Source organism: Bombina bombina, chromosome 6, assembly GCF_027579735.1.
Source record: "Bombina bombina isolate aBomBom1 chromosome 6, aBomBom1.pri, whole genome shotgun sequence".
NCBI lineage: Eukaryota > Metazoa > Chordata > Amphibia > Anura > Bombinatoridae > Bombina > Bombina bombina.
In genome coordinates this window covers 719507446-719519242 of record NC_069504.1, presented here as the reverse complement: position 1 = coordinate 719519242, position 11797 = coordinate 719507446, and the positions used below count along the sequence as shown (strand labels likewise).

The 11797-nt window shown below is 41.7% G+C and overlaps 2 non-coding genes across 2 annotated transcripts; one reads left to right on the top strand and one right to left on the bottom strand.

The window, feature by feature from the left end:
- The first annotated feature begins 5749 nt into the window (after positions 1-5749).
- Positions 5750-5821, top strand: TRNAE-CUC (transfer RNA glutamic acid (anticodon CUC)). The gene has a single exon. It is a non-coding gene; the product is annotated as a tRNA-Glu (tRNA).
- Positions 5822-6258: 437 nt separating this feature from the next.
- Positions 6259-6331, bottom strand: TRNAK-CUU (transfer RNA lysine (anticodon CUU)). Its single transcript has one exon. It is a non-coding gene; the product is annotated as a tRNA-Lys (tRNA).
- Between the last annotated feature and the right edge of the window lie 5466 nt (positions 6332-11797).

Sequence of the window (11797 nt, the reverse complement as noted above, 5' to 3'; positions counted from 1 at the left end):
CTACCTTTGAGACGAGACCTTCTTGTTCAAGGTCCGTTCGAACATCCGAATCTGGTCCTACTCCAGCTGACTGCTTGGAGATTGAACGCTTGATCTTATCAAAGCGAGGGTTCTCAGATTCTGTTATTGATACTCTTGTTCAGGCCAGAAAGCCTGTAACTAGAACAATTTACCACAAAATATGGAATAAATATATCTGTTGGTGTGAATCTAAAGGATTCCCTTGGGACAAGGTAAAGATTCCTAGGATTCTATCCTTTCTTCAAGAAGGATTGGAGAAAGGATTATCTGCAAGTTCCTTGAAGGGACAGATTTCTGCCTTGTCTGTGTTATTTCACAAAGAGCTGGCAGCTGTGCCAGATGTTCAAGCCTTTGTTCAGGCTCTGGTTAGAATCAAGCCTGTTTACAAACCTTTGACTCCTCCTTGGAGTCTCAACTTAGTTCTTTCAGTTCTTCAGGGGGTTCCGTTTGAACCCTTCCATTCCGTTGATATTAAGTTACTATCTTGGAAAGTTTTGTTTTTGGCTGCAATTTCTTCCGCTAGAAGAGTTTCAGAATTATCTGCTCTGCAGTGTTCTCCTCCTTATCTGGTGTTCCATGCAGATAAGGTGGTTTTACGTACTAAACCTGGTTTTCTTCCAAAAGTTGTTTCTAACAAAAACATTAACCAGGAGATAGTCGTGCCTTCTTTGTGTCCGAAACCAGTTTCGAAGAAGGAACGTTTGTTGCACAATTTGGATGTTGTTTGCGCTCTAAAATTCTATTTAGATGCTACAAAGGATTTTAGACAAACATCTTCCTTGTTTGTTGTTTATTCTGGTAACAGGAGAGGTCAAAAAGCAACTTCTACCTCTCTCTCTTTTTGGATTTAAAGCATCATCAGATTGGCTTACGAGACTGCCGGACGGCAGCCTCCTGAAAGAATCACAGCTCATTCCACTAGGGCTGTGGCTTCCACATGGGCCTTCAAGAACGAGGCTCCTGTTGATCAGATATGTAGGGCAGCGACTTGGTCTTCACTGCACACTTTTACCAAATTTTACAAGTTTGATACTTTTGCTTCTTCTGAGGCTATTTTTTGGGAGACAGGTTTTGCAAGCCGTGGTGCCTTCCATTTAGGTGACCTGATTTACTCCCTCCCTTCATCCGTGTCCTAAAGCTTTGGTATTGGTTCCCACAAGTAAGGATGACGCCGTGGACCGGACACACCTATGTTGGAGAAAACAGAATTTATGTTTACCTGATAAATTACTTTCTCCAACGGTGTGTCCGGTCCACGGCCCGCCCTGGTTTTTTAATCAGGTCTGATGTTTTATTTTCTTTAACTACAGTCACCACGGTATCATATGGTTTCTCCTATGCAAATATTCCTCCTTAACGTCGGTCGAATGACTGGGGTAGGCGGAGCCTAGGAGGGATCATGTGACCAGCTTTGCTGGGCTCTTTGCCATTTCCTGTTGGGGAAGAGAATATCCCACAAGTAAGGATGACGCCGTGGACCGGACACACCGTTGGAGAAAGTAATTTATCAGGTAAACATAAATTCTGTTTTTTTTTATTTGGGGGGGGGCTTTTTTATTTTGATACATTTAGATATTAGATTAGGAGTAATTAGTTTTTATTTTTTAAATTTTGTTTTTTATTTTGTGTAATGTTGTGTTTATTTTTTTTGTAATTTAGATAATTGTATTTTTTTAATTTATTTTATTGTAATGTTAGGTTTTAGTATAAGGCAGCTTAGGTTTTATTTCACAGGTAAGTTTGTATTTATTTTAACTAGGTAGTTAGTAAATAGTTAATAACTGTTTACTAACTAGTCTACCTAGTTAAAATAAATACAAACTTACCTGTGAATTAAAAAAAAAACCTAAGATAGCTACAATATAACTATTAGTTATACTGTAGCTAGCTTAGGTTTTATTTTACAGGTAAGAATGTATTTAGTTTTAAATAGGAATTATTTAGGTAATAATTGTAAGGTTTATTTAGATTTATTTTAATTATATTTAAGTTAGGGGGGTTAGGTTTAGGGGTTAATATATTTATGTAGTGTTAGTGATGTGGGAGGCCAGAGGTTTAGGGGTTTATAACTTTAGTATAGTGGCGGCGACATTGGGGGCGGCAGATTAGGGGCTAATAAGTATAGGTAGGTGGCGGCGATGTTAGGACCAGCAGATTAGGGGTTAATAAATGTATGTAGATGGCGGCGATGTTGGGGGCGGCAAGATTAGGGCTTAATAACTGTAATGTAGATGGCGGCGATGTTAGGGGCGGCAGATTAGGGGCTAATAAGTGTAGGTAGGTGGCGGCGATGTTAGGGCCAGCAGATTAGGGGTTAATAAATGTATGTAGGTGGTGGCGATGTTGGGGGCGGCAAGATTAGGGCTTATAAACTGTAATGTAGATGGTGGCGATGTTAGGGGCGGCAGATTAGGGGTGTTTAGACGTGGTTTTTATGTTAGGGTGTTAGGTTTAAACATAACTTTTTCTTTCACCAAAGACATCAATGGGGCTGCGTTACAGAGCTTTTGTTTCCGCGATCACAGGTGTTAGGCTTTTTTTTTTTGCCGGCTATCCCCATTGATGTCTATGGGGAAATCATGCACGAGCACGTCAAAGCAGCGCTTGTTTTTGGTTGAGGTATGGAGCTCAACGCCACTATATCGCCCGCACAAGCCTGCTTTTTGTAAACCTGTAATAGCAGCACTATAGGGAGGTGAAATACTGCCGCTTTTGTGGCGGTCGTTAATTTCCCTATAGCGCTCAAAAATCGTAATTTAGCTGTAATTTAATTACTATGCCCCCTAACCTAAAACCCCCTTAATTAACCCCAATTACATAAAATAAAAAAATACTAAGTTACAATTAAAAAAAACTAAACATTACTTAAAAAAAGAAACCTAATACCCCTATGAAAATGAAAAGCCCCCCCCCCCAAAATAAAAACAACCCCTAATCTAAACTACCAATAGCCCTTAAAAGGGCCTTTTGTAGGGCAATGCCCTAAGTTAAACAGCTCTTTTACTTAAAAAAAAATGACCAATTACCCCCTAACAGAAAACCCCCCACCAAACTAACCCCCCAAAATAAAAATAAAAAACCTAAGTCTAAAAACACCTAAGCTACCCATTGCCCCATAAACCCCGAAATAGGTACTTACAGTTCCTGAAGTCTGGCAGCGAAGGTCTTCTTCCAGGCGGTAAAGGTCTTCATTTAGCGCAGGGACATCTTCTATCTTCATCTGGAGTGGAGGTGATCGCGGAGTGGACCAGCCATCGCGGAGCAGGACCAGCGTGGAGTTTCCTCTTCATACGGTTGCTGCCGCACACTGAAGATTGAATGCAAGGTACCTTATTTATATTGGGGTACCTTGAATTCCTATTGGCTGAAATTTTGAAATCAACCAATAGGATGAGAGCTACTCAAATCCTATTGGCTGATTTCAAAATTTCAGCCAATAGAAATGCAAGGTACCTAAATGGGGTACCTTGCACTCAATATTCAGTATGCGTGGCGACCGCATGAAGAGGATCCTCCACGCCGGTCCTGCTCCGCAAAGGCCGGTCCTGCTCCACGATCGCCGTCCTGCTCCATAGTCACCTCCGCTCCGCGATCACCTCCGCATGTCCCTGCGCTGGACGAAGACCTTCACTGCATGGAAGAAGACCTTCGCCGCTGGACTTCAGGAACTGTGAGTACCTATTTCGCAAACAGCTGTTTGTAAAAAAAAAAAAAAAGAGCAATACCCATGCAAATGCCCCTTTAGGGGCAATAGGTAGCTTAGTTTTTTTTAGACTTAGATTTTTTTTTATTTTGGGGCGTTGGTTGGGTGTTGGGAGTTTTACTGTTGGGGATAATTGGTATTTGGGTAATCTAGTTTTACTGTTATCTATTTTTTTTGTAAAGATTCTCTTTTCATACTGGTTACATTCCATTTGCTTATTTCAGGACAGTAGCATGGTAAGCTTTCACTGATCAGAAATAAGCATGTTTTCATAGAATATTTTTATTAGTTATATTTTGCCATTTAAAGTTTTATTAAGAGCAAACAACCTGCAATTCCCATCAACCTTAACATATACATGTCCCAATTTCTGCTGAGAAGATATTTTTTAATTTGTGTTTTTTTTTTATTCTTTATTATTATATATTTGTATTTAAAGTGAATGTAAGTTTTGATGCAAAAGTGCCCGGTTTTTATAAATTCGATTAAAAACAGGGGCACTTTAATTAATCAAAATTAACATTTTTCTCGTTGTGAAAAAATACTTACTTTTTAAACTTGACAGCCGTTCCAGCTTCCCCCGGTCGTCAGAAATGATGGATGGGTCATCCTCCAATCACTGCTTCTCCAGCCCCCCCCCCCCCCCCCCCCCGGGGGAATCTGTGTCTGATTCAATGCCATGATTGGAGGAAGCCGGATTCCTCATTTTAGACCCAGGAAAAGTCTGTGCGACGGGCGGAGGAAGCTGGAGCGGCTGTCAAGATTAAAAGGTGGGTTGTTTTTTTTCACAACACAAGTGAAATGTAAATTTTGATGAATTAAAGTGCCCCTGTTTTTAATACAATTTTGAAAAACCGGGCACTTTAGTATCAAAATTTACATTCATTTTAAAAGTCTTACCCGTGCACAGACTGGAATCAAGTGCTGTGCACGGGCGTCTTAAAGAGGAGGTGGGTGAAGCAGAAGAAGTCACATGTGAGCTGAAGGAGCCGTATTCCTTTCAAGGTTGTGTGGTAAGACTCTAATATTTTTTTTTTATTGATGATTTGTGATGGCTTCTGCCAGCAGAACTGTTTGATCGCTGCACTGTTTGAACTCTGACAGAACACTGCACTCGTGCATGCTGTCAGTGAATAAGGGATAACTACACATTCCACAAATTTACTGCTCCACGTTTCTTTCTTTATTTTTAAACTGACTCCAGTGCAGTTAATACCTGCTAAACTTCAGGAGCATCTACAAACAGAAGAAAACCACTGTAATGCTGCTGTACAAAGTCAAAAGTAGCAGCTTTAATTAGAAATATAATCATTCTGCTGCTGCTACAGTTATGAACAAAGTTTGCAGACAAGGGGAGGAGGTGTGATGGTTGCCTAAGCAACCAGAAAGTGCCCTCCCACCCCTAACAATAGTCGGTGTCTGCACTGCAGGTCCTCATGTGAGCAGATCTGCATGCAGTGAAATATTCTTTCTGTTGTAAGAGCAGCACAAACCAGCAAAACAAACCATAAAAATGCCGTTGAAGAAACAAAAAACTAAACATTGAATTTCTTTTACATTTACTTAACATCTTCTATTTGCATATTGAAAACAATTTTATGAATGCATAACCACATATAATATTTTAGAGCAGTACAAATTCGTACTGAGATGGTGTAAATAAACATGAAAATTAGGGAGGCAAAACTTTATTAACACACAGTGTTGATTTTCTGTAATTCACATACATGTGTCCAGTTGAGATAATGTCGAATTGATTCTTGGAATCTATACACAATTTTACCACTTTACGCCATTAGGACATTCCATGCCACCCTAACAGTGCTGGGCTTTAACGTTGTTAGGATGGCATGGAACATCCTAACTTATATGGCGTCCTGCTGCCTCCTCCTTTTGAGTAAATGGGAAAATCAGTTCTCATGAATTAAAGCTATCTGAAAATATATATCTGAAAATTCTCAATCAAATTATATATGTTAACAGCTTATATTTTCCAAAGCAGTAGTTAATTTATTACTTCACAGTTCCCTGGTGGTCTAGTGGTTAGGATTCGGCGCTCTCACCGCCGCGGCCCGGGTTCGATTCCCGGTCAGGGAAAATAATTTTAAATTTGTTTAGTTTAAAATGTGGAACTTTTAAAAAGTAACAACTGATATTTTGAAGCAGTTTTTTAGCAGTTAATATATACATACACAAAAAATAGTTAAAGTTGATAAAGTGGAAGTATTAGGTTGTAAAAAATATAAACAAATACAACTAAATTCTATATGTATACATAATTTTTGCTTTTATTTAATAGTAGCTATCAAATGAATATTACCTTGAACTTTACTGCTTATTTTAAACTGAAGCTGTAGTAGAAGTACAAATTTGCTAAATCGGGGTTTGAACATGTAAACATATTTTAATATATCCCATTTTAATGATAGTAGTAATGTGATCAACAAAAATGTTTTACAAATATATTATTTAATTCAAATATTCCTGTAGGGAGATCAGATTGTTTCAATATATTTATTGGGTTAAAAACAAATCGCCCAACGTGGGGCTCGAACCCACGACCCTGAGATTAAGAGTCTCATGCTCTACCGACTGAGCTAGCCGGGCTTATTGACTGTTGGACAATCAATTGTTATTGTCAGGAATATTTTGTTTATTTTTTTTGTGGCCAAGTAACACATTTGCTGGATATCTATTGTTTTTATTTAGATTATTATTATTATACCGCTGCTTTTTTCAAATGCTTATAATAACCACTCAAACTACTCATGAAACTTGGCACAATGGTAGAGATCTATGCTGTGCATAATCCTTTGCAACATGAAGTTCATAGGTCACATAATCTGTCAGCCATATTGCTTTTTCCTTCTATTGGCAGTGAGAGTCCACAAGAACATTCATAACCTATGGGAAATACTATTCCTGGCCACCAGGAGGAGGCAAAGACACCCAAACAAGACTATAATATCCCTCCCACTTCCCGTACCCCCAGTAGTTCTTTGCCTTGTTTCATGGAGGTAGGCAGAGAGAGGTACTCTGTAAAGAAAGATGAAGTTTATCATTTATAAATTTCAAATGAGTATTGGTATATATCATGCTGGTCGACGCTGGGTATCCCATGCCTCTTTCCAGTCTAACCTAATTCCCTTGTCTGATAACGCGGTGTGTTTCACACTAAATTACAGACTTATGATAGGTAAGTTTTCCCCTCTTTCATGGCAACTTGTCTAATAAAGTCTTGTCACTGCACTAGGACGCGTGTTCAGTGCACATTCCTATCCCCGTGGACAGGCATTTGTTTGCCATTAATAATCCGGCGATCCAGCCATAGTCAAGGGGTGACAGTGCTGCGCTTTGGCGCATTAACATGCAGAACAATGACAAACATTTCAACACCCTGTCATGGTCACTTTCACTATCGTAGTGTAGACCACCCCAAGGGGCTATTGGGTGTAATACAGACTGCAGGCTATGTCTCGATTCAGGCCACAGTGGTGGGCGGTCACTCTGTTTTCCGCCCTAGGCAGCACTTTCATGCCATTTCCGCTTCAGATCCACTGCGAAGTAGTCCTGTGGGAGAGCAGAAGCAACGCAGCTCTGCTGGGCCAGAGTTGGTAAGATGCCCTAAACAGGGCTTTCAAGGGGATGGTTATTTGGTGCTTTGCGACCTAGATACCCAGCTGTGTGTTCACAAATATTTTTTCTCTTGCACAATAGACGACTCTATGCTGCTAGAGAGTCTGGAGGAATCTTCCTCGGTTATTACATGGACAATAGTAAATGTATGCTTTGCAAGGTAACCACTGTGAATCCTCCGGCACAGCTCTGTAATTTTTGCCTAACATAAGTCCTGACGTCTCACTCAGGAGGCTCAATCGGTCAGACCTCGTAAGAGCCCCCATGAGCCCAGTCTCCAGCAGGCCCTACTATAGCTTCTCAGGCCTTAGCTGATGCAGACTTCCCTGTCCAAAATCCCATGAACATGACTTATATTGCCCCAGAGTGTGGCGCAGAGAGCCGGCTCAGCTCCGGCTGCGGTGGGCCATCTACTCGAAGACCTTATGGCCCACATATAAGAGTCTGCTTCTGCTGCCCTGAACGCTAGATAGGTATTAGGGAAGATGAAGATTAAACATTTTCTCCGGCATGTAGCCCCAGTGCGGCAGCGGAGGCCACAACCAGTAGTTTTAGGCAGCCTTCTGAAGATGACCCCTTAGCTCTGAAGGAGAACTTTCTTCCTCTGACCCTTCAGGTAGAGTCAGAAGAGGACTCAGAGGAGGAGATGATTAGGCTCAAAGCGGAGCAATTTCGACTAAGCCACCCGAGGAGGAACAGGTTCAGAGACTGTAATAAGTGTTTAGACCTAGGGCCCTGGATGTCTTTCCTGTACTCCCAGTTATTGCTGAAATCGTCCCTAAAGAATGGGAGAAGCCAGGGACACTTTTTGCTCCATCGGCTGCATTTAAGAGCTTGTTTTCCATTTCAGCTACCCATGCAGAGGTTTGGAATAGTATCCCTAAGGTGGATGGTGATATATCCACATTGGCCAAGCGCGCTACTATCCTGCTTGAGGACTGCAAAGCCTTAGATAGAAGGCTTGAGGGACATCTCAGGTGACAGTTTCTCCAGTCTGGTGCACTGTTTCACCCATAAGTGGGGATAGCTGCTGTCACGGGGGCAGCCAAGTTCTGTTTTGAATCCCTACCGGAGCTGATTATCTTGGAAACTCCTCTGGAGGAGATCCAGGATCATATACAATCCCTATAGCTGGCAAATGGCTTCATCAGGAATATCATCCTACAAATTATTTGACTCAATGCTAAGAATGCTAGCTTTGTGGTTTTGGCTAGGAGGGCCTTGTGGCTTAAGTCGTGGTCTACGGATAATGTCTAGACTTTTTTATCCTTGTCCTTTAAGGGCAAGTCTCTATTTGGTCCGTGCCTGGACTCCATTATTGCTTTAGTTACGGGTGTAAAGGGAGCTTTCATACCTCAGGATAGGAAATCTAAGCCCAAGAGTCATTCAGTGGGATGTTTTCATTCCTTTGTCCGTACAGGAGTCAGAGGAGCGCGAAAGTGACTAAGACGGAGTCCCTAGGGCAACCTGGAAACACACCCAGGTTTTCAAAACAATCAGCCCAAGAAGTCTTCCCAAGACAACAAGTCAGCATGACGGGTTCACCTCCGACGTGGGACCAGGTTGTGTGGGGGACAGACATTCTCTGTTTCAGAGGGCATGGTTTCAATCCATTCAGGACCCTTGGGTTCTGGACATTATTTGCCAGGGATACAGAATAAACTTTGGTCTCATCCACAGATGGACCGCTTTTTACTGTCAAGGGTCTCAGGAAACCCTGTAAAGAGATAGTCTCTGCTCCGCTACGTGGATGACCTCCTTGCCATGGGTGTAGTAGTCCCAATTCAACCAGCAGAGAGAGGAAAAGGGTTCTACTCCAACCTCTTTGTGGTCCTTTGATTCACCTTCTTAGACAAGCACTGCCAGTTTGTTGCGCTTCCATTTGGACTGGCTACGGCATCACAAGTTCTCACCAAGAAGCAGGGAGCTTTTATGGCTTGGGTCATCTGCAGGGGATTGCAGTGGCCCCTTACCTGGATGACATTCAGGTTCAAGCTCTATCCTTACCAGTGGCTCAGGACCACACGCAGAGGTTACTCTCGTATCTTCAGGCGCATGGTTGGAAGGTCAACCTAGAAAAATGCTCTTGTCCCGGCTACGAGAGTAAACTTTCTGGGAACCATCATAGACTCTGTCAGTATGCGCATTTACCTCACAGGTCAGCACAGGGAGAAGCTTCAGAAGGCATGTCGCCTGCTTCAGTCTTATATGTATACTTATGTAGCACAATTCATGGAAGTAGTAGGTCTCATGGTTGCAGCATTGGATGCTATACCGTTTGCTCGCTTTCATCTGAGAACACTACAGTTGTGTATGCTCAGACTGTGAAATCAAGATCATTCAGATCTGTCTCAGGTCAGCTTTCTCCTTCAGCAGTGAAAAAACGGCCGACTGCTTTGGCATTCTGTTTCAAATAGTTGAATGTGGCTAACATAGCAAGTTATTTTGTATTTGTCGGAGCATATGATGGGCTGAAGAACAGGAGTAAGGGTGATGGTCGTCGCCCAGTATCTTTTTCGTTAAGTAGATTGTGGGATGTGCTGAGGGTGGTGTGGGCCTCTGCTTACGAGGTGGTGATTTTTCAAACGACTTTCTTTAGTCTTTTTCGGTGTTTTCGCATCTTAGTTAATTAGTATGTCTCAAAGGTCTCATGGGGGTTTTGCTGTGGCAGAGGTTACAGACTTGCAAGTGTCCATCTTTTTGCGTCGATCCAAAACGAATCAGTTTGGGTGAAGGCACTTCCATTGTTTGTTCCCTACGGGGATCAAGGTTTGCCCATGTTTAGCGGCAGCTTGACGGCAATGCTCTGTCGCAATATCATTTCTGGTCGGTTTTGTGGAAGGCCCTTGGTAGTTTGGGTTTCAATCCTGGTGAATTTGTTCCCATTTTTTCAGGATAGGGGTTGCAACTGAGGTTGCTGCGTTGGGTTGAAGGGATGATGCCTTTCGGGGTGTTGGGAGGTGGAACTCTAACAGGTTCCGTTGTTATGTTCGTCCTCAGTTGACGGTTTAATTTATCTTTGCTGTGTGGTTTTCTTTTCCAGATCAGACTAATGTTTGGATGGTGGGCCTTTCTTTTTTTATTTACTGGGTCAGGAGAATGGCTGCGAGCAAAGAGGATGGCTTCCAGCTTGATTTTGGAAAAGGAAAGGCTTTGTTTAGGTGGTTCGGAATTTGTGGCCTTCGTTGTGATTAAATTTTTTGCTGTCCGGGGTGGAGCAGGTGAGGTGTTTCCATTCTCTCTACATACTTGTGGGTTTTTTTGCATCAGAAGGAGATGGTATGGAGGATTAAGAAGGATTTGGTGAGGTTGAAGGCATTATTTAATGACTTGTGTTGTGTGGTCCAACATATTTCCGTGTTGATCTGGCGTGCTGCCTGGGATCAGTCTCGTTTAAATAACAGTGGACGTGAAATTAATAAATTGGTGGCTTCCTTTATAAGGAGAATTGGTGGGGCGTTTGTCCGTCATGACGATTTGGTGGATGTCCATATGGGAGATTGTGTTCACTTGAATGTAGTTTGGCTTTGGCTCTTTATTCTGGATATTCAGGAGAGGCTGAAATTGCTGATGTGTGGGGGTGTCAACCCAGTTTTTGGCGGGTGTGCTAGTCATCATTTTCAGACCATGGCAAAGTACAAGGTTTTTTGGTAGCCTCCCCAAGGGGTGGGAGAGCTGGATAATTATCTACTTGGGCATGGGGTCCATTGGAGCTGGTTAGAAGATCATCAAAGGAACGGACTTAGTATCTTGCTATGTCCAGCTGGAATTAAAAAGACAGCCTGGTCTAAATAAGTTAATATCGAGAGGTGGAAGAGGTTATGTTAAAATTGGGGCTAGCACGAAATCAAGTTTAATTGAATTGAAACAAGTTAAGATGTTGTTTTAATATTTGTTATTTATAAATATGATTTAAAATATAAGAGTTATTTAATAAACAGGCTGTGGCCAGATTTTATACCAAGAATTGTTGTGTTTGTCTTTATTTATATGTGAAGTGTTTTAATATGATGTTTGGTTAAGGGCCGGGAAATTGACGACTCAATAGGTCAGGTATAATTAAATTTTGTGACTTAGCCACTCGTATGCCATTGCCAAGGCGTTGCACTTGGCCACCCTTATTGCTGCTTGCAGCTATATTTTTATTACTAAATTTGTTTTGTTGTCTTGGTATACTTTTCCTGCCTTATACCAGGCAAACTATAGCTGCAAAGGAGGCGAGAAATTACCTTTAATTATAAAGCCGTAGTTCCCAAATGTGTTCTTCCTCTGAGACACCATTTAAAAGCTATTGAAAAACTTTAAGAATATATAAACAAAAAAAAAAAGCTATTGAAAAACATGTGGCCCAATATACTTTGTTTTGCAGAGTAGTTCTCTGTGGGTCCTGAGGGGCATTTTACTGTGTGTTTGATGAGGTTAAACACACAGTAGAAC